This window comes from Pantherophis guttatus, chromosome 4 (genome assembly GCF_059756535.1).
Source record: "Pantherophis guttatus breed Tessera chromosome 4, ASM5975653v1, whole genome shotgun sequence".
Taxonomy (NCBI): Eukaryota; Metazoa; Chordata; class Lepidosauria; order Squamata; family Colubridae; genus Pantherophis; species Pantherophis guttatus.
The window spans coordinates 151,379,380-151,406,971 of record NC_142066.1 but is presented as its reverse complement, the minus strand read 5'-3'; the positions used below and the strand labels follow the sequence as shown (position 1 = coordinate 151,406,971).

Here is a 27,592-nt window from a genome sequence, read left to right as displayed (position 1 = left end):
CAGGCTTAAATAAATCATAATTAAATATATAGCCTCTATACCAAGCTTCACCCAGCATGACAGCAGGGGATTTATTTTTGATGAAAGTTGCAGGGATGAAATATATCCTTTAAGTCTTTGCATTTTGCTTCTAACCACTCCCCTTTTTGCAAATAATGCACTGAGGGGGGGCCTGGGAGTTTTGATCCCACCCACTCTGGGGCTGCCACATGGAGCCTGATTATTTACGCTCTTTGCATCCTTAGATTAGTGTAATGTGTGAATATTCATAATTCATTTTGTTCCAGGAAACTGGAGGCATATCAGGAAAGCAAAAGGCCTGACTCATATTAATTTATGTTACATTGTGATCTCATATTGGAATGGCATGCATTGCTATACCAAAGTTTTGGTGTTGCATTTCATTGTTTTGTATGGCACTTAGTTACAGACACATGAAAAATAAATCAATTTTGACCTCTTTATCACCGGATATTGTAAAGCACCATTTCTCAACCTTAGCAACTTTAAAATGTTTGGGTTCCCTAGGCAGCAATTTTGAGAACTGAAATCCAGACATCTTAGAAGCTGCTGAGGTTGAAAAATACTACTCTAGAGCCCAAATTATATTTCTTTTATCACAGTGACTCAAACACCGTCCACCAACAGACCAAGGCAATCTCATGCATGACATCATTGCAGAAATGACACCAATGATGATATTTGGATCATTTCCATACAGTATCACTTGCTCCTGGTCTTCTCCATGAACACCAATGAACTACAAACAGTCCTCAACGTATGACCATTTGTTTAGCAACTGTTTGAAATTATGACAGTGTTGAAAAAAGTGGCTTAGGACGATTCACCTTACCCTCACTCTAAGGTCATGTGATTGGAATTCTGGTGCTTCGTAACCTGTATGTATTTATGACGGTTGTATGGTCCCAGAGTCCTATGATCAATATTTGCAACTGTCCTGCAACCAAGTCAGTGGAGGAAGTTGGATTTGCTTAATGACTGTGGCAGAAAACTTGGGCAAGGTCATATGACAACTCACTTAATAACTTCATCACTTAGTGATGGAATTCCGGTCCCAATTCTGGTTGTAAGTTGAGGACTACTTGTAGTTTACTATTCCACAACTACAGGTAGTCCCCGATTTACAACAGTTCACTTAGTGACCATTTGAAATTACAACGGCACTGAAAAAGGTGACTTATGTCCATTTTTCACACTTAACGACCATTGCAGCATCCCCAATGGTCATGTGATCGAAATTCAGATGCTTGGCAACTGGCTCGTATTTATGAAGGTTGCAATGTCCCGGGGCCATGTAATCCCCTTCTGACAAGCAAAGTCAGTGGGAAAAAAGATTCATTTAACGAACATGTTACTGAACAATTGTAGTGATTCGCAACTGTAGCAAGAAAGGTCATAAAATGGGGCAGAACTCACTTAACAAATGTCTCACTTAGCAATGGACATTTGGGGCTCAATTGTGATCGTAAGTCACGTACTACCTATACTTCTGTGAAATGGGTGGGATCCATAACTTAATACAATGTAGGTCAGGGGTGTCAAACTCCTGGCCCATGGGCCGGATGCATCATGCGCTGGCGACCTCCACACCCCGGTTTTGTGAAGGGGAAAAAAGTTGTAATATGTCACGTGACGACACCATAATGACGCAAGTTTGACATCCCTGATCTAGGTCATTATGGGAAAAAAATTATGTAGACCCAGTGGTGGGATTCAAATAATTTAACAACCAGTTCTCTGCCCTAATGACCAGCTGGGTAGGTGTAGCTCAGTGGTCATGTGACTGTGTGGGCGTGGCCAATTCAATATCACTCACATCTATTGGCGAAACGCCTTAGCTGTTACAATGTAAGAAGGGTTAACCAGAGAGGCAGTTTCTGTAAGCAGGGCAATAAAGAGTAGGCTAGAAACAACAGCAGAATGTTTCCTTCCTGCCTTCCTTACAGGATTAGCCCCGTAAAGTGGGAAAAAAACAAAATATGATTTCTTCTAACAACCAGTTTTCTCGAATAGGTGCGAACTGGCTGAATCCCACCAGTGTGTAGACCCCTTGCCATTAATGGTTGTAGTGGATAAGTAAGGATATCCATTAGGAACAATAGCTATATTTGTATGAACCACAGTGACAGTATCCATACAGCAGGTTACTCCATGCACAGCTAAATCCCTTATGGCTGAATTCATAAACCGCATTGGCATGTGATTTGCTTACTTTTGGCTTAGCCATGGACTTGTAAATCATAGTTTATGATTTAATAGGTTGGGCCAAGACAGCCATTAAGACTTCTCAAGAGATCTGTAAAAAATCCCAGGAGGTCAGCATGACCTGATCTAGTTCTGCAGAATGTAGTATGTGCTACAAACAATACAACAATTCTTGGAAGGAATAAAATTGATTATAGGAAAGCAAATGGAATCGGACAGATTATTCTACTCTTCTTAATTTGTTTATTGCATTAGACTGGTCTTGGCTGACCTCAAAAAGCTAATTGTAGGTAGTCTTCAACTTAAGATCACAATTGGGCCAGAATTTCCTTGCTATGCACAGCAGTTGTTTAGTCAGACATGCCCAATTCTACGTTGTTGTTTTTTTTGCAACAGTTGTTAAACAAATCACTACTGCTAGTAAGTGAATTATGTGGTTGTTAAGTGAATCTGCTTTCCTCCATTGACTCTGCTTATCAGAAGCCAGCTGGGAAGATCATAAATGAGGTTCATGTGATTGCAACCACTGTAAATATATACCAAGTGCCCAAATTTTGATCACATGATCTTGTGGGATGCTGTAAACATCGAAAGTTGAAACCAATTGTAAACCATTATTTTTCAGTGCCATTGTGACTTTGAACAATCACTAAACGAATCTGTAGAATCAGACTAGATTATTAATTGGATGAGGGACCATGAGGAGATCTCAGAGTTGCAGGCTATTTTTTATTTTATTTCATTTATTAAAAATATTTACCTAGCCACCCATTTTATATCTAATTCTGGTCAGCTCCTCCTTGGCTGGGAAGCTAAAAAGTATACTAAAATACAGTAAAGCAACAGTGACACACTTGGGATTTGTTCATTGTTCCTAAGAAAATTTCGTTTTATAAAATCACCAGGAGTGGAAGTGAACTCAAAGAAGATGTTAGCTGAGAATCAAACTCCTCCATTGTTCAGCAGGGGTGTCCAACCCTGAAAATTTTAAGACTTGTAGACTTCAATTCCCAGGATGTCCACGCAACATTCAAAGACTTGTGTAGAATTTTGAGAGTTGAAGTCCACAAATCTTAAACTTGGCAAGGCTGGACACCCCTACAGTTTTATTTTAAAAAGAAAACACCTTTTTCAGCGTGTGATTTTTAATGGGGTGGCAGGGAAGAGTTCCTAGCAGCCCATGTTAACACCCAACCTTCCAAGCTCTCTTCCAAAGCTCTTACAAACCGGGCATCGGGTTTAAATCTAAACACCCCCCCCACCCGCCTCTTTTGGGTGAATGGAGCCTTCATTCCATGATCCTCCGCCAAATAGATATAAGGAGGGCCTCAAGATCCTCAAATCTGGACAGTACCAGATCTGGGAAAGTGAAATCCAACCTCAACTTGGGGCTGAGATGTTCATCGCATTGGGGAGTGGGTGGGTCAAAGGAAGGTGAGAAGACACGGAGAGGAGGAGGCAGCCCTTCCCCCTTTCATGGCTCGCCCTCTGCCCACATCTGGGCGATGTAGCCGAGCGCGTGCAAAGCCCGACTTTGCGCCGCGGTTTACCCAACGTCCACCGGCGACTGGCTTGGTTGTAGCTGATCCCGCTTTCTCTCAAGCCCCCACCCCACCCCCCGGGCAGCCTCGTCTCGCTGTTTCCTCAACCCTGCAGGCGCCTTCCGCCCCCTCCCCTCGCCGGAGCAACGCCCCCAACCCAACCCCCGGCGACTTCGCCCGCTTCCTCGCCAGACGCGCAGCGCGCATTCCCAAAGACGCCCCCTCGCTTTGTTTCTTTCTTTCCTTCCCCCACCGGGAGGAGACCCGGACGCCCACTCCCCCCCGGTTTCTATCTTCCAGGCTCGCCATCCCCTTAGGACTCCCTCCCCACATCTCAGACTCCCCCTCCCCCTCCCCCTCTCTCGACAGCTTCCCTCCTCACTTTCGCTGAGCAAGACGCGCCGCCGCCGCCTGGCACGCAACCCTTTCCACACGCGCGTACCTCCCCACTGCCCCGTCCGCCGTATCTCCACGCGCGTATAACATCCACATGACAGTACTTGAATGCACGAGTAAGGAACCCGCAACCATACACACGCACAGTTTTTCTTCTCAAGAATTCATCAGCATTGGTGAGAGTTCAGTGACAAGAGGAAGCTTCGTCTAGATCTGGAATGCACGTACACATTTTGCCACATTTTTCCCTCCTTTTCAGATTTAAATAAAGTGACAGTGCTCTCTATCCCCACCCCCAATATCTCACAATAGTATTTTCCCTACCCCTTCAATTTTCCAGTGATTATATAGTTTGCAAGGATACTCACCGTTGCTTATGGGCTTCAGATCCAATCCACATCCCAAAAGATGACCCTGTTTTGCTCCCAACTGCTCCAGAGCCTTAACTTCCTGGGGGGAGGGGGAGGCAGGAGCCAATTTACAAATGACCCCCCCCTTCAGCCTTCAAAAGAATCTCTACACGATTTGTCCTTTTAAATGCAAACTTTGCTCAGGCACACCCCAAAACATAAAATATTAGAAGGTACAGCAATTTTCATGTTACAAAATTATTAATATTTAGGGAAGGGGGGGGAAGGGAGGAGAGAAAATCCTGAAAAACCCAAATTTCAGAAAAAAGCCAGTCTAAGAGTGATGAAACTCACTTCCTGGCTGATTATGATAAGAAGGAAGAAAATGCAGCATGGAATGAGGGAAAGCAAAAAAGGAAGGTACCTTGTTAGGATGGTTTTTGTCCCCAGCTTCTGAAATTCTCCAATCCTAACTCTCTAGAAGTTTATTTGCATTCTCCAAAAGATGCTGAGAATGATCTTAAATCAGAATACAGTTTAATTTGTTCGGCTGTCTGCTACTGCATCCCAGATGGGGGAAAATCCTGGATTTTTATGCTTTCTTGTTTAAAAAGTCTTCCTGCCTTTGTCTCCAGCTCTTAGCCTCTCTGGTTGTGTTTGAAAGAGTTCCATCTGAATTCCCCACCCACCTCCATCTCTTTCGCTCTCTTCCCCCCAAACCTTTTTCCGCTGTTTCTTACATTCATACCATTAGTTGTGCAAAGCATAACTTCTCCGTTTATTCACGCTCTGCAGGGGATCAAATACCACCCCTCCGATTTTCTACACGGTCCTAAAGAAAGCAGAATTACAGCAGGAAAACTCCATAAACTCAGGAGGCCCCGACCAATGCGGCTTTTAGAAAAGGCCAAAATTGTAGACCTGCGACCCTTGAAGGATGAGATGGGACAGCGAAACTGGGAGAGTGAGGGGCTGGCAGAAACCGTGAGATGTGAGATGATAAATGATGCGACACTTCTGTATTTATTAATAAGATCGACACTCCACTGCACTCCGAATCTCAAGGCGAATTACAGGTAGCTCTTGACCTTCAAGCACAATTGACCCCTCAAATTTCTATGGTTAAGCAAGGCTATTATTCAGTGAGCTGTGCCCCACTCTACAACCCTTTTTGCCACTGTTGTTAAGCAAATCACTGCAGTTGTTAAGTGAATGGTTGTTAAGCGAACCTGGTTTCACCCGTTGGCTCTGCTTATCGGAAACCGGTTGGGAACGCCGCCAAGGGGCATCACGTGAGCCTGAGACAGTGCGATTGTCATGAATACATGTCAGTTGCCAAGTGCCTGGATTTTGATCACACAAGCGTGGGGCTGCTGCAACAGTCATAAGTGCGAAAACTGGTCATAAATCACTTTCTTCAGGGCTGATGCAACTTCAAATTGTCACTAAATGAATGCTGTATGTCGAGGACAACCTTTGCAGAGATCTCCACAGGAATGGGCCAAAAAATCAAGGTGGCCTCTACAACAAAGCAACCAAAGCCCCATCTTTTTCTGCAAATATTGTGGTACATGTAGGAATGGATTGGGACTTTGGCTGCAGAATTGTGGCACCCATTTTCTTCTTTGATCTCCTCCCAACACCCTTGGAGAAAAAAATCTCTGCTTTAAAATCGTTCCCATCACAGCAATCCTGTGAGGTAGACTGAACCCAGAGTCATCTAATGAGTTTCTATGAGTAAGAGTGGATTTGAATCTGGGTTCACACACCACAACATGCTCAGGTATGGTTTGCAAATGATGCTGGTGAAGATCAGAAAACACACTTTGGCTTATGGCGGTCCAGTCTGCACCAAGGAAACTTAAGAAACAAAAAACAAATTATGGGATGCTTAAGATCAGAAGGTATTAAATCCATGACAGATTATTTCACCAACTGATTTAGTAGTGATGCTGAACCCAGGAATCTGGAACATATATTGCACTAAACTTAAGATGGCCAAATCTAGGCTGAAAATATTTGAAGAATCTCTAGGGGGCAGCAAAGATCATTTCATTATGTTTTTGCTGCCACCTAGTGACCTAGAGTTTGGTGGCACATATTTATAAATAGTCCTTACTTTTGATCACAATCCAAACCAGTATTTCCAACTTTAAGCAAGGAAGGCAGTGAATCACTCTCGATTTTACAATCATTTTTTGCCATGGTTGTTCAGCAAATAACTGCATGTATTAAGTGAATCATATGGTTGTTAAGTGAGTCCGGTTTTCTCTATTGACTTTGCTTGTCAGAAGCCAGAAAGGAAAGTCGCAAATGGTGATCACATGACCCCAGGATGCTGCAACCATTTCAAATTGCCAGTTGCCGAGTGCTGGAATTTTGATCACAGAACTGTGGGAATGCTGCAAAGATCATAAATGTGAGGATTATTCATAAGTCACATTTTTCAACACCATTGTAATGTCAATTGGTTGTAAATTGAGAAGTACCTATGGAAACCCTACATTAAGCCATTATTTGCTTTATTGTAGGTTTTTTTTTCAATCAAACTACCTTACTCTTATATCTGTAGTGGTCTGAATGATACATTTAAAGCTTTGTTTGGTGCTATAATCACATATGCATGGACATGGCTGCAGGAAACAGCTGAAAGATGTTAAGCTAAGTTAGCGCGCAGGACTAGTTAAAGGCACATGTCCTTGGTTAGCTTCCCTTGGGGACCCTGCTATAGTTCTAACAAAATCTGCTGAAAAGGCTACCAGGATCTTAGTCCTGTTTTGGTGATGTCCTCAGAGTAGGTCAAGAAGTTGAATCAACAGCCTGGATGGTAGAATCAAACCTTTCCCCAGTCTTTATTTGCACCATGCCCATAAACCAGGCAAAGCTTCAACTGTACCATCATGGCCACCCCTGCCCCATTTTCTCTCTGTGAAAAATGCAGGGTCAGGAGAATATGGTAGTGAAGTTAGATCTATCTCTCTTATGGCAGATCAGGAATGCATCCAGTCAGTGAGTCAGGAAAAGTGTGTCATAGGTTCATGCATCCTGCCAGTTATGTGTTATAATATATTTCACAAGAGGCAGAAATTTTGGGGACAGGCCATTTCTTTCAGCCTCCCTGAAATCTGGTGGCTAACTATCACTGATAGCTCCTTATGCCAATCTTCCTTCAAGTTTTCTAATAGGATGTTCTCCAAATGTCTTCAGACTACAACTCCCAAGACAGCCAGTTTGGGAGAGCAGCTAATGTACTAGCCTAGAAAACAGGAGATAATGAGTCTAATCCAGCTTTAGGCATGTAAGAAGTTAGCACCTACCCCTCTTCTAGGAAAATGAAATATTCTAGGAAATATAAAAAAGGCAGAATATTGTATTTTTCCTAAAGGAGAAACATGTTTCTAAAGACAAACTCAGAGCCTCAGCTCCCTGCCCACCCACCCCCAGCAGATATTTTGGTTATTTACAAGACAAAAGGCTGGGCCAGCTTATCTACAACACAAAAGACCTGGCCCTCAGGACATGATAGGATTAGCCCTCACTCAAGATCCAAACCAGGACAAAGCCATTAAGCCATAATAGGAATTGCCCAAAGCCCCTTCATTACATCATCACCTAGCAAGATTCAGCCTGGTCTAGGACTCCAGACAACCTACAAAGTTACTCCTGCATGGCCCCATGGAGACTCCAGCTGATCTAGAATGCAGCCACACGGGTTGTTACGGGAGCCCCTCGTTACTCCCATATAACACCCCTCCTGCGTGAGCTGCACTGGTTACCAGTGGTTCTCCGGGTCCGCTTCAAGGTGCTGGTTCTCACCTATAAGGCCCTACATGACTTAGGTCCCAGATATTTGCAGGACCTTCTCCTGCCTGCCTCTCACCGTCCTGTTCGCTCACATAGGGCTGCTCTCCTCAGGGTTCCAACGGCGAGCCAATGTTGTCTTGCTGTGCCCAGGGGTAGGGCGTTCTCTGTGGGTGCTCCCACCCTCTGGAATGAATTACCTACCGAGCTCCGGACGGCTCCTGATCTCCGTTCCTTCCGTCGGGACCTGAAGACTTGGCTGTTCAAACAAATAGGCTGACTCTGATTCCGGGTTTTATTATTTACTATTAATTAGTTATTTGGTTTAAAATGGGATTTTATTGTACTTGTTTCTTAACTTGTGTTCACCGCCCTGAGTCCTTCGGGAGAATGGTGGCATATAAATACATGTAATAAATAAATAAATAAATCTCTCACCCATGTGCTCTTTTTTGCCCAGGACTCAAACTATGTGGTCCTGTCCACCATTAAACCATCTTTCCAAGCAGTCTCCATGTTTCCAGTGTCTTTCTTCCCATTTGGAACTGAATCCAGATGGACATTTCTTCAAACAGGCATGAAAACCAGCTTTTAACTTTGAGCCAATCACCAGGAGACTGTGAGTTAGAGTTCCATTTTAGGCATGAAAGAGACTGGGTGACTTTGGACCAATCACTAGGAGACCCGTGAGCTCTAGTCCTGCCTTAGGCATAAAAGTGGCTGCTTAACTTTGGGCCAATCACCAGGAGACAGTGAATTGTAGTTCAGTCTTAGGCATGAAAGCCTTCTGGGTGACTTTGAGCCAATCACTCTTTCCTAGCCGAATCCATCTCACAGGATTGTTGTTATGGAGAAAAGAGGAGGAGGAAGAAGTACTATGTATGATTGCCATCTTGACTTACTTATACATGAATAAAGATAGGATAAAATATAACAAATAAATAAATAAAAAACTGAGAACTATTGTCCCTGAACAACGTCTGGAAGGCGCTGGGATGTGGAAGGGAAATAAATAGGATAAGGACAGCAGATAGCAGTTCTTGGTTGACTCAGAGTTCAGAAGCTGAGCACATCTGAGCAAACATAGTCACTTAGGCTGGTTCATTAACAGAGCCATTGTTTGCTCTATTATTGAATAACCTACAATTGACAGAGTTAAAGCTTAAATAAATCAAATCAAGTCCTTTCGGTGGCATTGCCTACACTATGGAGCATCACATCTCTCCAAATCAAGTCAGCCGTGATTTGACTAGCATTTGGGAAAGCCTTAAAAACATGACTGTTTTCCTGGGTATGGTAGTTGGGAAGTTAATGGCACCTTGACATAGGTGCCCTATTAGTGCTTGTTAATGCCATTGAGTGCCACTGTGTTTTTATTGTTATTGGTTGTTTTTCGTCGAGTTTTCATTGAGTTTTAATTTAGGCCCCAATTGGGCCCCACATTTCTGTTGCTAAGAGAGACATTTGTTAAGTGAATTTTGCCCCATTTTACGACCTTTCTTGCCACAATTGTTAAATGGATCATGCAGCTATTAAATTAGTAACATGGTTGTTAATTGAATCTGGCTGAGGACCTGTATACTGCACGAGTTAAAAAGAGGGCTGTGAAAATATTTACAGACCCCTCACATCCTGGACATAAATTGTTTCAACTCCTACCCTCAAAACAACACTATAGAGCACTGTATACCAGAACAACTAGACACAAAAACAGTTTTTCCCTCAACGTCATCACTCTGCTAAACAAATAATTCCCTCAATACTGTCAAACTATTCACTAAATCTGCACTAGTATTAATCTTCTCATCGTTCCCACCACCCATCTCCTTCACTTATGACTGTATGACTGTAATTTTGTTGCTTGCATCCTTACGATTTATATTGATATTGTTTCCTGATTGCTTATTTGTACCCTATGACTATCATTAAGTGTTGCACCTTATGATTCTTGATGAACGTATCTTTTCTTTTATATACACTGAGAGCGTATGCACCAAAGACAAATTCCTTGTGTGTCCAATCACACTTGGCCAATAAAAAATTCTATTCTATTCTATTCTTCTTGATTGATTTTGTTTGTCAGAAGGTTGCAAAAGCAGTTGACATGATCCTCAGACACTCTAACCGTCATCAATATGAGCCAGTTGCCAACCATCTTGAATTTTGAACAGGTAACCATGGGGATGTTGCAGTGGTCGTAAGTGTGAAAATGGGCATAACTGACTTTCCAGTGCTGTTGTAACTTCAAACGTCACTAAATGAATGGTTGTGACCCGAAGACTAATGTATGGAGGTGTGAAAAGAAGGGATTTAGAAGTGATTTAATGAGACTTTCTTATAAATGATTAAGGAAGGGAAGGAGTTTGAGAAGCATTGCTCTAAGCCAGTGTTTGGCTAGGGGATTCTGGGAGTTGAAGTCCACCCATCTTCAAGCTACTAAGGTTGAGAAACACTGCTCTAAGCCATTTTTTACTCATCCACTGGCTCATACAAAGCCAAAATGGAATAAATCACACTACTGTTTAGTATGATATGGGAGCTAGATCACAGGCCACCAATTTATTTTTCACCAGTTTCTACATAGCTTTGTTCACATCAAGTATTGGATTCATAGCTTGTAATTACCAGATATCAAAAGCTATTGATACTCATTCAATCAACCAAAGATCTCCCATATTTCTTTAGTTATTGACTACCGAAGGCTTCAGATAACATCCTCCTCCTCTCTGGACAGCCAACAGTATTAAAAGTGACTTTATATTTGAATTTCAGAGTGAACCAAGAACACTCCTGTCAGATTTGGCTTCTTTCTATTTGTTTGTATTCAGGCTCCTATAACAAGTTTCAGTTGTACTTGGAATAAAATGAAAGAAAATCCAGAAGTGCCATTTGATCCTGTACTGTTTTCTTTTCAGAATGCAAATAGCTTTGGTTTTTAAAAAATGATTTATATTTAATAAGTAAACATCTGTATTAGTTTTTATAAAGAGAAGAGAAAAGCTAATGCTGATTCTGTTGGAATACACATACTGTAAGAACACACAAACACACACATAATATGTATACATATATATAAAATAAACCTTAGGGAACCCAAAAACATTTTCATTTAGTTGTAGAAAACCAACATGAGAACAAATCATGCAATTAACTTTTTTAAGGAGATTAATGCTATCAGGTCATCCAGCCGCCTAGGAAAATGGGTATTTTAAACCCAGACATCTGGAGGTCAAACTGTTGAGGTGGATCTTCCCATAATTCTCATTTCTTTGCAGGTTGCTTTTAGAAAGATATAAATTGCCAATAAAGGAGAATATTTGTAGCTCAGGGTTGAAATGAGGAATCCTTTGGTGCTCTCTGAGCTTGCTTGTTTTCTTGCAGACAATTCGTTACCCAAACTAGATAACATTCCATTACCCAAATATGGGAAGATCATCAGGACTAGCACTGATGATGTTATACTTCAGAGATATAAGAATTGAACAACTATAGATATAACAGCTGTTGGAGCCTCCATACACAGGAATTACGGTATATATCCAGAGGTGCAGGGCCAGGTTTCAAAATTTGCCGCTACCGGTTCGCTCGTGGACACACATGCACTCGCGCAACACTTCTACGCATGCTCAGAAGCATGCGGGTGGGTGGGCAGAGTCTCCTGCCGCCACTGCTACCAGTTTGCCCGATACAGGGCGAACCAGTAGCAACCTATCACTGCAGAGGTGGTATTCAGCCAATTCGGACCGGTTCACTCGAACTGGTAGCGGAGATCGCGGGTGGGCCCACCCACCCGCTCACCTGCCCCGGCTCCAAGTCGTGCTATTTAGGCACATTTTTGAGGCCGTGCGCATCCATGAAAGGTGCGCGAGTGAGCAAAGCACATGTGCAGAAGGCTAGGCATATGTGCGGATAGCGTGCACGTTGATCCGGTGGTAAAGGTACGTGAAACTCAAACCTGTATATACCTTTTCATGACACTGAGGGTGAATGAAAGAAAAGATTGTGGCTTTTCTGTCCTTCTGGTCCAACCAAAGTCACAGAGTTGGGGAGCATGGAATAAACAGAGAATTTCTCATGTTTTCATCACACAGCAAATCTTAGGAATTCCTATGAGCTTCAGAGAATATTCCTATCTATGATAATGTTAAAAAGAAGTTTCAATACTGGTAGGACAGATTTTATTGTAGTTCAAGGTCAATGGCTTTGGTCATTTTCAACTATGTTGTTATTTGTTAGATCGACCTCCCCTGACCTTAGCATCCTTCAGAAGTGTAGACTTCAGAATTATAGCCAGGATAGTCACAGCTGAGAATTCTGGGAATCAAACTCTGTGGAGAAGGCTGTCTTAGCTAGAGAAAGTCAGCACCAGGCTGTGTTCATACAACGCACCAAACCATAATGTACCCATCTATATTCTCATGTAGTTGCTCCAAAAAATAATCTGCTTTGGAATATGGATGTTGTAGAAACCAGAGTAGAATATTAGCTGAATTCTAAACATGCAAAACTTTGATTTCATGGTTCTGGCCATCATTTTGACTTTTTTTAACCCTGATTTACAAAACATTCCTGAAGAATTAAGCAGCAGCTAAAGGAAAAAGAGGAATTCGATTAAGCATAAGGTACGATTCTTATCTCAGAAAGAATATTGGACCCTCTCTTGGCTTAAGCAACCTTCCATCTTCTCTGAATTTTTAGAATAAATTCATAGTGGAGCACAAAATACTTTTGACAATATTTGCTTGCCATCTTTTCTCTTTTCTTTGCCACTGAAGAAAGTTAGCACCCACCCCTCTCCTAGAAGAATGAAATATTTTAGGAAATATTAAAAAGGCAGAATATTATATTTTCCCTAAAGGAGAAACATATTTCTAAAGACAAACTCAGAGCCTCAGCTCCCTGATACCCCATCCCCCCAGCAGATATTTTGGTGCCAGTTTATCTACAAGACAAAAGATATGGCCCTCAGGACATGATAGGATTAGCCCTCACTCAAGATCCAAATCAGGACAAAGCCATTAAGCCCAGAGGTGGGCATCACATAATGTAACAATTGGTTCACCCACCACCAAAAATGTGAATGAGTGAGTGCTTTGCTCTCGTGTGCGGCCTTCCACGCATGTGCACGGCTTCAAAAAAACAGTGATATAGGATGGAATAGTCGCAACTACTGGTTTGCCTGAACCAGTCTCAACCGGCGGCAGTCCACCTCTGATTTAGTCATGATAGGAATTGCCCAAAGCCCCTTCATTACATTATCACCCAACAAGAATCAACCAGGCCTGGGATTCAAGACAAACTACAAAGTTACCCCTGCATGGCCCCATTAGAGTCTGACAACCTATCAGAGTACATTTCTTACACAGGAACAGGAAGCTCCAAGGCGGGGCCCAAGAGAGGGTATAAATCTCTCTCCTTCTCTCATCCATGTGCTCCTTTTGCCCAGGACCTCAAACCATGTGGTCCTGTCCACCATTAAACCATCTTTCCAAACACTCTCCATGTCTCCAATGTCTTTCTTCCCACTTGGAACTGAATCCAGATGGACATTTCTTCCAACACCACATTTGAGAGGAGCTTTCTTTCCTTGTTCCTAAGTAGGGGAAATAAATAAATATCCATTTTGTTCATATTCAGTTGACTCTCTTAAAAGTCCAAAAAGAATATCTTCTGATTTGAAATCACAGTTCCCCCCTTTGCACCAAGAAATAAGTTACCCTAAGACAGATGTTTTCCTATTGACATTCATCCAAATACATTTCCAGATTGAGATCCCAAGCACAGAGTGATGCCAACTGTAAATTTAAATACATTTTTACTCATAAAGTCCCATCTTAATTCTTCCTGGGCTATTTACATTACTCCCAATCATAGGGAATACAGGCAGGAAATAATTTAATGTCACTATTCCAATTAATGGTTTTATCTTTGCATTATCAACCCAATTAAGACAAGAGCTGCGTTAAATTGGACATTACTGCACTCTTTCATAGATACTCGATTTTTCTCTGCTATTAATAAATTCTGGACTAAGTATATTTATGTTTGATTAATAAAGGTAGTGGTTCTTACTTTAAGGTGTCTTAAATATTAACAGCCAACATGCAAAAGGAAAGCAATTCCTTTTAGCATAATAAAAGAATTGTGCTGATTTGCAGCTTGGCCATGCCATCTGAAACCTATGGCAATATGTTTTTTAAATTGAGCTCAAGTTTTAACATTCAGGAGAGATCATTTTGATTCAAACTAATAGCCTTCCTGTGAACCAAGCTATTTGATGTTTGAAATAGAAATCGATTTGTTTGAATGTTTGAAACCGAGAAAATAGTTCATGAAAGGTTTTATTTATTTATTTAATTATTTTGTCAACAAGTACAAGGAAACAAGTATCGGAATAGACATAGACATGGACACATGAAAAAATGGCACAAATAAATGGATATAAATAAGGAAAACATAGCCATAAACACATAAAATGAGTACATATAAATGGGGACAGTAGGACAGGGACCATAGGCACGCTGGTGCGCTTATGCGCGCCCTATTAGGGACCTCATAAGAAACGTGTAAGGTCCACGGTAGACAGTTACCTGGACAGGTCCAGATAAAAGGTATGGGGGTTAGAGAAACTAACAACAGGATCAGGTAGAGTGTTTCAGACATTTACTACTCTATTGCTGAAGTCGTATTTTCTGCAATCAAGATTAGAGCAGATTACATTTAGTTTGTATCTATTGATAGCCCTTGTGTTATTGTGGTTGAAGTTAAAGAAGTCATTAACAGGTAGGATGTTATGCTAGATAAACTTGTGTACTAAGCTTAGGTTTACAGGTAGTCCTCACTTAGTGACTGCAATTGGAACTGGCAACTGTCACTAAGTAGGTGTGATTGCAAAGTAAACAATCACATGACCACACCTGATTTATGATAGCAGCTCATCAATTCTGGATGTGGTCATTAAGCAAATCAAGATGAGTTGTTAAGCACAATATCCTTGTAACTTCAACTTGCAACTTCCTGCCAGCCTTTCCATTAACTTTGCTTGTCGGAAGCCGGAAGTAATGGTTGTAAACAGTGATTATGTGACTATGGATACTGCAGCTGTCATAAATATGTGTTGCTTGCCAAGTGTCCAAATTGCAATCACATGAGTGCAGGGACACTGCAACAACTCATCTTCCGAGTCTTGCTATAAGTATCTTTATGCAGCACTGTCATAACTTTGAACAGTTGCTGAATGAATGGTTGTAAATAGCAATCGCACTTAGACTTGTATACCACTTTTCAGTGCTTTACAGCCCTCTCTAAGCAGTTTACAGAGTCAGCCTATCACCCTCAACAATCTGGGTCCTCATTTTACCGACCTTGGAAGCATGGAAGGCTGAGTCAACCTTGAGCCGGTCAGGATCGAACTTCTGGCAGTCAGCAGAATTAACCTGCAATACTGCATTGTAACCACTGCACCACCATGGCTTTTGAGGATTATATATATATATATGTAAGGTGACTAGGGAATTCTGGGAGTTAATGTCCACATCTCTTCAAGTTTCCAAGCTGCCTGGGGAATTCTGGGAAGTGACATCTGCATTTTTTAAAGTTGCTAAGATCGAGAAATATGGATCTAGAAGAATTCTGAAGAATTTCCAGGTCCTTAAACTCTCACTGGCCATCAGAAGCAGACCAATCTCTGTTCCCAGGATCTTCACAGTCTAAAAACTCCAGAGAGTATAAAGAGGCGGCAAGGTCAATGATGGTGAAGAATGTGGTTTTCTGTCTTTTTAATCTATTGCAGTTTTTAATGCAGTTGGAAAAGAAGATAAACAAGGACAATTGAAAACTAACTGTTCTTTGTAAGAGATCAACCGGTCCAGGAGAGCCCGAGGCCTCTGCATTCAGCTCTTATGCCACAATTCAGAGCATTCAGATCTCATGCCACAACTCAGTTTGAACAAAAATATCCATAACATGCCCTCCATGGAAGATTTATTTGCAAACATGAGGAAGGTTAGTTAAAATATGTTCTAGATGTGATATCATCCCTTTCTACACTGAAAAAAATGGCTAATTCATAAGCAGCCTGTTTTCATTAGTTGCAGAACCCAATGCCCTTGGTCTGCTGGGTGCATTTTCAACTCAGCTATGGGAAGCTGATGATTCTAGAGGGAGGGAGGGGCAGAGAGAGAGATGGGGAGGGAGGGAGAGGGAGAGAGACTCTCTATAATGATATTATCTAACTGCAGATAGATGAAAACAGAAATCTTTTATGTATTTTCTTTAACCATCTGGTTTGGAGCAGACAGTCCTCCAGCTCAATTTACACAGGATAATCCTGTGGTTTTGTTCTGGCAAACAGGAAGTGCAACTCTCAGCTCTCTGGTTTCAAGGGAAAACAAGAGAGCCATGGTTATGTAGTTAGAATTTTGTCAAGCAAGCAAAGGCATGCATGGACTATGACAGCGCTTCTCCCTTCCTCTTGTGCTAATAATCATTATGCCCCTAAACCATTCATCCCCTAAATCAGAGTGGAGAAACCATGACCCTTTTATGACTTGTGGACTTCAACTCCCATACTGGATAAGAAATTGTGGGAGTTGAAATCCACAAGTCATAAAAGGGCCAAGGTTTCCCCACCCTTGCCCTAAATTAATGTTCTCCATTGTGTTTGATCTTGAATTCCAAGTGAACACGGGAAATTTTACGTTTGAAATCCAGGGTAATCTGCAGGATAAGTCTGTTTGGCAGATGTCCATGTTACATGGCCCTCAGCTTTGTAGTTTTGCCATGGTACATAATATTCAGGCAACGGTGACAGGAAGTCCTTGACTTACAATAGGTGATTTAGTGACTATTTTAAGTTACAACAGTACTGGGAAAAAAAGATACTTTTTTCACACTTAACGATTGTTGCTGCCTGCCCATGGTCACTTGATCAAAATTCAGGTGCTTGGGAACTGAGTCACATTCATGACAGTTGCAGGGTCCTGGGATCATGTGATCATGCTACCCCAAAATTAATTGGGAAGTCCTCAGTTCTCAGATTGATAACAAGAGAATACTATAGGCTAGTATGTATCTAGACAGGGGAATCCTAAAAACGCTAAGCCAAAGTACCACCTGAAATTAATGTTGGGGGATGCATGGAGAGGTGCGCCTTCTTCTTGATTGAGTAGAGAAGGCACCAGAAGGAACCCACAACAGGTGGGTAGAATTCCCTGCAGAGACTCAGATTTAATCTGGAAACTGGAATGTGCCAGTTGACAGTCCAACCCATGGGGAGAGTGTTTGTTTCCATACCAATAAAAGAGAAGTTTTGTAGCTTAGGGTTGAAGTGTGGGGTCCTTGGTGCTTTCTGAGCACCAAGGTGATTTTTTTGCAGAAGAGAACCTCTAGCTCAGGGTTGAACTGTGGGGTTGACCTTGGTGCTCTCTGACCTTGGTTGTTCTCTTGAAAATGTTTCATTACCCAAACCAAGTAACATCATCATCCATACTTCAGGAAGCCAAGATACCACTAGGGTTCTGCCAAAGTTCTACAAAGGATGCTGGGAGACCCAACTCTCAATTCATTTGTACTTATGGCAGTATAACTGCTACATGGCATGTAGCAGTTGGACCAAAAGGATGGCTTTTCTCTTTTCCCATAATAGATAAGTATTTAATAGACCTGCTCCATAATACTTGGACAGAAAATAACACAACCCAAATTTGGGGTCCTAATTACGATGCAGTTGATTTAACCATCATTTCAAAATCATGAAGGTTTCTTCAAATGTTACAAGAAAAAGATCAAATGAAAGCACAGGCACCCATTTTACAGTGGCCACCTATAGTGGCATTGCTCAGAATGGGAAACAGGCAACTGTTTGTATGTGTGTGAAAATGTATGCACTAACAATTTTTCTTCCAATGGCAAAGAGCCCCCCCCCATCCTTTTTTTTATGAAAGTACCCTTTGAGATTTCAAAATGATAAAAGCAGGACTTATAAAACATGAGTCCTATTTTTGATTAATATTATTACAGGTTCAAATGACCCCAATGTTATTATTTTTTGTGAGAAGCCAAGATAATCATGTCCCACTGTGCAAGTATCAGCACTTTTCACTCTCTGCATGCTTATATTTCGGAGAAATTGCCTTTCTGGAAACTCTGATCACGTGGCCAGGCAGTTCAGTGCAACAGCATAAGCAGGATCAGGCAAGATTGCATTAGGCTCCAAAAATTTGCTGCTTCTTCTTCGTCTTCTTTTTCTTTTTTTTGTCTCCAACTTTCTGGAGGAGAATCTTGGTATATATCTTTTTGTAAAGTGTACTTTAAGTGGCAAACAAAATTACTGCTTGTCACCAAATTATTTCCAGAAGGGATTAATTTGCTATTTTTACAGGGCAGATGAGTTCTAGAAGAATTCTCTATAGGCAAAGCTGGGTTTGGCATCACTGAAAAGCAATATATGAAGCTGAAAAATTGCTGCAAATTCAATCACAGGAAAGAAGAGCAATCTTCATTCTGATTTTGATTCCAATCAATGACCAAATTAAGGAAGTTTTTTCCCCCTAATCAGCCTTCATTAATTTTCAATGGACAAAAATTCTTCTTTTTTGTTATTATACTTGAACTGGTTTGGTCCAATGGTTAAGGCACCAAGTTAGTAACCCAGAGACGGTGGGTTCTAGTCCTGCCTTAGTCAAGAAAGCCAGCTGGTGACTTTTGTCTAGTCCCTTTCTCTCAGCCCAACACATCTCACAGGGTTGTGTGGAAGGTGTGTTGTATATGTTTGCCACCTTGAGTTATTTATAAAAATAATAAAGGCAGGATATAAATAAATTAAATATGTTTGCCTTCTTGAGTTATCTGTATAAGTAATAATGTTGGGATACTTATAAATTAATTGTTCAATCCAATTTTTCAGACAAATTTCCGCAAGATCCTGCTGATAACCAACTAGTAATGTGAAAATGTTTGCAAGTATTTTCAGTGTAGGAGATGTTTTCTCCACTCTCTTTTCTGTAAGAAGAAATCAATTTAGACCAGCTCAACAACTGGTCTTGGTATTCTTTTGCTTTGGAGGTGAATCAAAAATCCTTCAAGTCTTCAGAATCTTCCTTTGCCACTTCCTGCCCAGCCATTCATTTTTTTTTCAACCTTTTCAATACCACAATTTGGAAGGGCAGGGGAAAAAAAACATCTCTGCAAAAGGAAAGCTTTGGTTTTCTCACCAAAGCCCTGTTTCTGCCTTGGAAGGCAACATTTCAATGCAACCTAAGAATCTTGTTTCATTGCATTCTGAATGTTTGAAACTGTACATGGGAACAACTACATTTAGGAAGCATCACCAAGGATGAGGACAGCATTATTCAAATAAAAGTAATTGATTTATGAAAATACAAATTTTCATTTATAGGCTCATGTTCATTCCTAGCATTGTCTTCCTGTTCTAATATAAAATATTTTTCTGAATTTTACCTGAAATACACCTGACAGATGTCCTTTAAGTTAAAACTGGGCCATATTGGGTGGGATTTTTCTTTGGTTAGACATAATAACAATTTCACCCAACCTTGGTCCTTCCAAATGGGTTAGATTTCAACTATAATAATGCCTTCCCATGGACAACATCTAAAGGACATAGGAAACTCTTGATTGACAGATGTGGAGTCCAGATGAGGCAATTCTTTCCTCATTACAATGAACTTTCTTCTAATTGGCTCCTGAGTTGAATTTCTGAAAACAAGTCACTAAATCTGGGATACTATTCTCATGCATTTTGGCACAAAAATCTACCATTTCATAATGTAGCCTTCAGTATGATTATCAGGTGGGAGGAAATGCTGAAACCTCGGAAGAACAAATTGAGCTATTCCCAAGCTGTACAATATGAGTTTGTTCAGGAATACAGCAGTATTTGGAGTTTCATACATTCCATCTCACACATTCTGCTGTTTACATTGTTATTCCTTTGGAAATATAGTTGCAGGAACATGGCCTAAACTTCTTCTGCAGGTCCATGATAGGAATGGTTGACCAGAAAACATCAATTCCAACTTTGCTATCAGAGAGATAAAAGTTATATTCCAACTTTGCTATCAGAGAGATAAAGTTATATCAATCGTCTGATTCCTGGAACCTATGTTCTTATAATTCAGCATTCCATTCAATCACCACGATTCTTGGATTGATAGAGGAGAAAAGACTCCACAGCACTTTAGTCAATATTAAATCAGTTGAAAGGTGTGTTGGCAATCATTGAATGCTGTTGCTGCTTGCTAGCTAAGGCAAATAAAAGTCCTCTGTTCTTTTCTCTTTGGTGCATTCTCTGTGATTTTTGCTATTTTGGAAAGCAGTTACATCATATTGTTTCTATTGTTCAGTCCCTCCAGGTATTTAGAAGTCAGCTCCTGCCAATCTTTAATTCAACCTTAGTTCTTGTTCCAGGTAAAGAATAGTCCTTAAATCATCTATGCCCCACCCCTGAATGACATCAGCTTCTGAATTATATCATCATCAGAAAGCTCCTGCGTCTTTTGGGTGGGGGGATTGATAACTATTCTCCATGTTTTCAGTATATGCTATATGTGTGCTTTACAAAACACTCCAACCTTAGCTGTTAACAGAATAACACAGCTGGAAGGGGCCTTTGAGGTCTTCTAGTCCAACCCTCTGCTCAAACCATGGACTGAAAAAAATGAGTTACAACTGGTCCTTGTACTTAAGACCATCAGAGCATCCCCATGGTCACATGATCAAAACTTGGTTGCTTGGCAACTGGCATGTATTTATGATACATAAATTAATACATTTATTTTATGAATATAAGTACACTTTCTTCTGCCTTTGTTGCAGCATAGCACACAAATATATCAGAGGTTGAGTTTATAATCCTAATGGGCAGATTTAGAGGTAGTCCTCAATTTACAACCATTTGCTGAGCAACCATTTGAAATTACGAGGGTACTGAAAAAAACCCCCGATTTACAGTCAGTCCTTGCATTTACAATTCTCACAATATCCCTGCAGTCACCCCAACTGCTGAGACCTTCCCAACTGGTTCTGACAAGCAAAATCAATGGGTAAAAGTTCGATTCACTTAATGACTTTGATTCACTTAAAAACTGCAGTGATTCACTTAATCATGGCAAAACAAAAAATCCCAACAACCGCCTTTGTTAGCAACAGAATTCTAGTTCTAATTCTAGTCACAAATCCCACTGTGAATCCCACTGTTGTCTATTTTTCAATCGGGCACTTTTCCCAGTGGTTGTACTACAATTGTCCATGGCTATGTAGAGCCTCCATGTGTATGTTCAAAGAGGAAAGTAGAGTGCAGAGCCTGGGAAATATTGGATTTATTTAAGTAAGGTCAATCACTCTTGGCAGCGGATGATTTTTCTTTTCTTTCTGTTTTTTTGGGCATTGAGAAATTGACTGGAAGAGTTAACATCTGGTTTTCTGCAAAGGTTGTTTTTTATCTGGAGGGTTACAAATTCAGGCTGTGTGAGGCAAGAGGTCTTCCAAATGGGTAAAGGGTGTATACCACGTGGTACTGCAACACTGCAGATTTACAAAACTCAGATCTGCAATTTAAGGAGCAACACTGCCGAGCCAAAGGAAATAGTGATCCATGAGGGATAACGTCATGGAAAGAGAGCAACATGGCATCCATAGCAAGTTAGCTAAGATACCTTGAGTGAAAGAGGACCTGAGTGGGAAAAGCAGGGACAAAAAAAAAAAAAAGGAAATGGTTCACTGTCTTCTCCCATATTGTCTTCTTCTCTGGGCGGTCATACGGTTTCAGTGCCCATGGCTTATGAGGATGGAAGTCAAGGAGAAGTGGGCTCACTTCATGATATAAGTACAAACTGGCAACTTGTATCCCAAATCTTGAGGTGTCACTGCTTCCTAAGGTTAGGTGGCTAAACAGAAGTCAATCCAGTTGAAGGGTAAAGGTAATCCAAGGTTAGTTACAGTGAATGGGGCAGATCTGCTATAGGATGCATTAAACAACCCAGAATGGTCTTCATTACACAAGTCGCAATAAGTAAATAAATAAATAATATATAATAAGCTGCTCTCTTTTCTATACCATACTCATATTTTGATAGCATTAACCTTGCACAACTGATGCAGGCTGAGAGTGATGGGAATTGCCATTCATCACCTAAAGGGCCTTCAACTGGAGAAGAGTAATTTGAGAATATGGCAATAATTTTAAAAACAGATATGTCCGCTTACACACACAGATCTCTAATGAAACAGAAATGAGGAGTCTTTGTGCTCTCTGAGCTTGGTTGTTTTCTTGCAGAGGTTTTATTACCCAGGCTAGATAACATCATCAGTGCTAGATGATCAGATGCGGTTATCTTGTTTGGACAATGAGCCATCTTCAAGAAAACAACCAAACTCAGAGAGCACCAGGTATTCCTCATTTGAACTCTTAACTACCAATATTCTCCTTTATTAGAAACAGAAATAGAATAACAGAGTTGGAAGAGGTCTTTTAGTCCAACTCTCTGTTCAAGCCAGAGACCTTATATCATTTCTGACAAGTGGTTGTACAATCTCTTCTTTAAAATCTCCAATGATGGAGCACCCATAAATTCTGAAGATTGATTTCCAAATATTAACTGTTCTCACTGTCAGGAACTTTCCCTTTATTACTAGGTTGGTTCTCTCCTTGACTATTTTCCATCATTGGCTTCTTGTTCTGCCTTCAGGTGCTTTGGAGAATGGAGCATGTGTTTTGAATCAATGGTTCTACCCTTGCTGCTGTTTGTTGTTGGTTTGTTTGTTTGTTTGTGTGGCATCTCACAGTTGAGACCTCATGGTGTGGAGACCCTCCAGATAGTAACAGATCTTTATCAAGCTTTGCTCTGTGGTCTGTACGCTATCCCTGGGTCTCATACTTCCTGTCAATAACCAAGCTAATGCAGGGCAGAAGGCAATGACTTGCTATGAACCTTGTGAATGCTGATGACTCAAGAAGTTGTTTAAAAATTAGAGGTGGCTTTCATTCCATCCATCAAACATTTGAATGTAAATATTCATACACACCCAGGCAGGCTTCTCAGGAACTTGCCAAATTCATTCTTATCTGTTGCCCACACCAACTCCCTGATCCTCACTTAGAGCCTCTTGGTCCTAAGCTACCAGTCTGCATTTTGATAACTTTGATTTAAGAGCAGCCCAGCCTGAATTATCATCAGCCTATGTGGCAAGAATGCTGCAAGATTTCTTGATCTCAGTCAGATTGCTTTGGGGAGAAACAACCATTCCCCCCCTTCTCCTCCCTGCAGCTCACACAGAGGGTGAACTCCAGGGCAGCGGCATGCGCATATGTTCCTCCAGATGTTCATTATCGAAAGTGAGCAGCTCAGCCTCCCACTACACTACTGAGACGAAGAAGATGATGACACTTTTGCTGGAAATGAGCAGATTCAGGTAGATCACTTGGCAAACTTTCTGGCAGATTAGTAGAACGACTTAATGTGAGATCATTTTCTTCTGAGCAGACCAGGGCAGTTAATGGCACTCAGGAATATCTGTCTAATGCTGTGTCTCAGTAGCCAATAGCAGCCAGCATGATTTTACTTCAAATAATTTACAAACTAAAATGAATTGCAGTGCCTTTATGAATTCATACCAGATATTCTGACCTTATGAGAATGTAGGTCTGAACTTTAATTTCCATAATTCCATCATGTTTCTTTATAGTCCAAATAAGTTGCTTACAGCAAGTGGAATTTGAAAGCTTTCAATTTATAGTTAACTAGACCTGCAGGTAAAGATCCTGTCCTTTGGATGAGAGATATGATGAAATGATGGCTGGATTGCAAGAAAACATATCAAGCATGCTGGCTGAGGAATGGTGGGAATTGAAGTCCACATGTTTTCAAGCTGCCAATATTGAGAAATACTTGGTAGTTCTTGATATATGACTGTAATGGAGCCTGCCCATTACAATTGTAACTCAATTTTAAGACCTTTTTTTGTGACAGTCATTACGCATTAAATAAATTTGTATGGACATGATTTTATCAAAAATTGGAAGTGCCTACATTCAGTCAAATCTAAGCCAGCCCTTTCTTCATGTCAGTCATAACTTCAAATGGTCGCTAAGTGACTGGTTGTAAGGCAAGATCTAGTTGTAAAGAATCTGGCACATCATCACAGAGGCTAGGAGAACAGAACGGTGGAAGCTTTTCATATACCTTTGAGCCATGTTGCTCAACCTAAGGACCCCAGAGCAGTTTGGTCTGATGGTTGAGGCACCAGGCTGGAAAACTGGAGATTGTGAGTTCAAGTCCCGTCTTAGCCATGAAAGCCCTCTGAGAGACTTTGGGCCAATCACCAGGAGATTTTGAGTTCTAATCCTGCTTTAGCCATGAAAGCCAGCTGAGTGATCTTGGCCAGTCACTCTCTCTTAACCAGTAGTGGTGGTTTGCTAGTGATGGTCCCGGGGCTACCGGTTTGCTATCGGTAGCAACTGCGCAGCACTTCTGTGCATGCACAGAATCTGTGCATGCACAGAGCGTTTTTGATGATGTTTGGGCAGATGGGTGGAGTCTCTTGCCACCGCCACTACCAGTTTGCCCGAACCGGGGTGAACTGGGAGCAACCCACCACTGCTCTTAGCCCAACACATCTCACAGTATTGGAAAATAGGAAGAGAAAGGTATATTGGATTTGTTCACAGCCTTGATATATTTGTAAATGTAATAAAGGTGGGATACAGATAACAAGAAAAAAAGCTTCCCTTCCTTCCATTTCGTACAACAACAACATACATTATCTGTTGGGATAATAACATCAGGGGATGTTATTAGTGAGGATTTGTTTTTCCTTAGCATCTTAGAGGGAACCAGAAGGAATTAATTCAGGCTGCAGACTTAATTGCACTAACTGGCTGTTCATGCTTCTTTGCTTTCTTGCATAGCATGTAGCTGATACTCTGCCGTATCTTCTGCTGGATTTCCAGATGGCTCATAGCAGCCCTTGGAAAAAGCCCAAGTGTCCTCCCTACAACAGGGGAAGAGTTGCCAATCCTTACAACCAGCTGTTATCTTCCACTTCCAGGTGTCCTCCAGATGTTGCCCATAGCTGGAAAATTGTGACAGCTGCAGTCTAATATATTTGGAGAAACCTGTTGGGGAAGATTGATTTACCACTTAATTATAAAAGAATCCCATTTTACATATGTCAGATTTAACTCAGGGGTTTGGATCAGATGAGCATTTCTCCAGGATCCTTTCAAGGAAAGCAATATCAAGCTCACTTCTTTTTATCTACAACAAGCCATGGATTGTAGCAAAGTGTGCGAAACAGTGACAGGATCCCATGCATACTCCTTGCATTTTGAGAAACATATTAAATATAAAGGGTTGAAATGCATGTAGCTATTTCCAAATCTATTTATCTGCCTGGGGTCTATTGTGTTCAGCATACACCATCTAATAATATTGACTGACATGCTGTAATCTTTTTTTCTGTAGAGTTCTATAAACACCACCATATTTGGTAGTACAGAGTGACGGCAGATTTAGCACCTTATATGTTTATTTGAATGGATGGAAGAATTTATGCACTCCAAGGATAGCACTTGAAGCCTGAACCAAATCAGATAGAGGATGGGTTAGGATTCCTTCCTTCCTTCCTTCCTTCCTTCCTTCCTTCCTTCCTTCCTTTTCTTTTTCTCTTTTTCTCTTTTTTCTCTGTTTCTCTTCTCTCTCTCTCTCTCTCTCTCTCTTTCTTTCTTTCTTTCTTTCTCTTTCTTTTTTCCTCCTCCTCCCTGTCCTCCTGCTCCCTTTCTCATATATATATATCTTTCTCCTTCTCCCTTCTTCTTTATTTCACTCTCTTCCTCTATCTCCTTCTCCTCGTGAAAATGGATGCATTAGAATTCACCAGATAATTTATTCTGTTTCTTTAGAGTTGGGCTGATTCATTACAGAAATTTGGACTTCAGTGGTGACAGGGAGCAAGACCGAGTAAGCAGTGATGCCATTTGATTGGAAGGGACTGAAATTTCACTGCATGTCCCCATTGTTTGAGAAGGGAGGTGACACAAATCCATTGGAAATGGACACACACACACACACACACACACACACACACACACACACACACACACACAAACACACACCAACCTGACAGTTTTGCCTGCAATTTTGGCAGAAGAATCTGGAAACTTTTAAGGGACTACCTTGAGGTGTCAAGCTGAGAATTTTTCTGACCCTTGCTGTACCTGATCCTTCTTCTAAAAAGGAGGAAGAAAGGAAAATGTGTGAGGGGATCACAACACAACAACAATCCTGCCCCATGAAAATGCTGTGTTTTTAACTAAAACTGTTTAAGAGTTCTTCGCTGATGCATCAGAAGAAAGAGACCCTCCCTAGCCACAGCGAAGCATTGGCAGGGAAATTCAGACCCTTTGGCCGGCATGCCTAAAATTATTGTCTTCTGCCCTCCTTTGAGATGCTCTCTTGGGCTACATCCAGGAAGCATAAACCAAGACTCCAGCTGTGCCTTGTACAAGCCAAGCACTCCCTGACTCCAGCGGAGAGCTTTACCCCCTTCGGCACTCTCTGGCAGGCATCTCACACACATGCCTTCTGGTAGATGGGTTGGCTCATCCAGAGGAAGCGCATGGTACAAGGAAAGGAGAAAATCAGACAGTGTGGTCAGCATTCAGCCTCTCTCCCCCTTGTCAGAGAAATGGTGGAATCCTTCCTCCCTCTACTTCATCCCTGAGGGAACACTAATATCCAGCCAGATAAATGCTGAAAGCCTACAGGGCAGTGTCTGGAAGTTGAGTCATGGCAACTGCACTTATTTTCTTGTTGATTTGAGAGATGTTTTGCTGCCCATCACAGCAGGTTCTTCAGTCTGAACAAGTCGGCTAGGGGAATCTGAATAGGAGAGCCGTTGGAATGTACCAACTCCTAAAATTCTTAGGAGGGGTATTTCCACATCAATCTCAAGGCTTCTACCCCTGTGTAGCAATAGGTTGACAAAGATTCTCATTCTTCCAGGTAGAATGGTCTGGAAATTGAATCATGGCAACTGAACTTATCATTGACATATTAACCACAAACTTTGGGAAAGAAACCCTGAATTTGGTGTGGGAAAATACCCCTAGGAAATTTAGAAATTGGCACATTCCAACTGTTCTCTACCTACTCAGATTCCCCTAATCAACTTGTTCAGATTGAAGAAGTTGCTGGAATGGGCAGAGAAATTTCTCAAACCAACAAGAAAATAAGTTCAGTTGCCATGATTTAACTTCCA

At 41.2% G+C, this 27,592-nt stretch overlaps 1 protein-coding gene and 1 long non-coding RNA gene across 7 annotated transcripts in view; both read right to left on the bottom strand.

Moving 5' to 3' along the window:
- The window catches only part of WDR86 (WD repeat domain 86), a 43,879-nt gene extending 38,590 nt beyond the window's left edge, over positions 1-5,289 (bottom strand). Inside the window, exons 1-2 of one of the 5 annotated variants that reach the window (XM_087893094.1) lie at positions 4,938-5,251; positions 4,532-4,613 (exon numbers count right to left, since the gene is read on the bottom strand). The gene's annotated coding sequence lies outside the window, so the exon portion shown is untranslated. Of the gene's footprint in view, positions 1-4,531; positions 4,614-4,937 lie in introns of those variants that run through there. The other 4 variants (XM_060683378.2, XM_060683383.2, XM_060683384.2 and 1 more) reach the window with 4 other exon arrangements.
- Positions 5,290-24,985: 19,696 nt separating this feature from the next.
- LOC148114388 (uncharacterized) lies at positions 24,986-27,232 on the bottom strand. 2 transcript variants are annotated; one of them, XR_015734129.1, is made up of 3 exons: positions 27,097-27,232; positions 26,452-26,561; positions 24,986-25,448 (listed from the first exon to the last, which is right to left on the bottom strand). It is a non-coding gene; the product is annotated as an uncharacterized LOC148114388 (long non-coding RNA). The 2 variants fall into 2 exon arrangements; XR_015734128.1 differs by lacking the exon at positions 27,097-27,232 and adding an exon at positions 26,914-27,090.
- Positions 27,233-27,592: the final 360 nt, after the last annotated feature.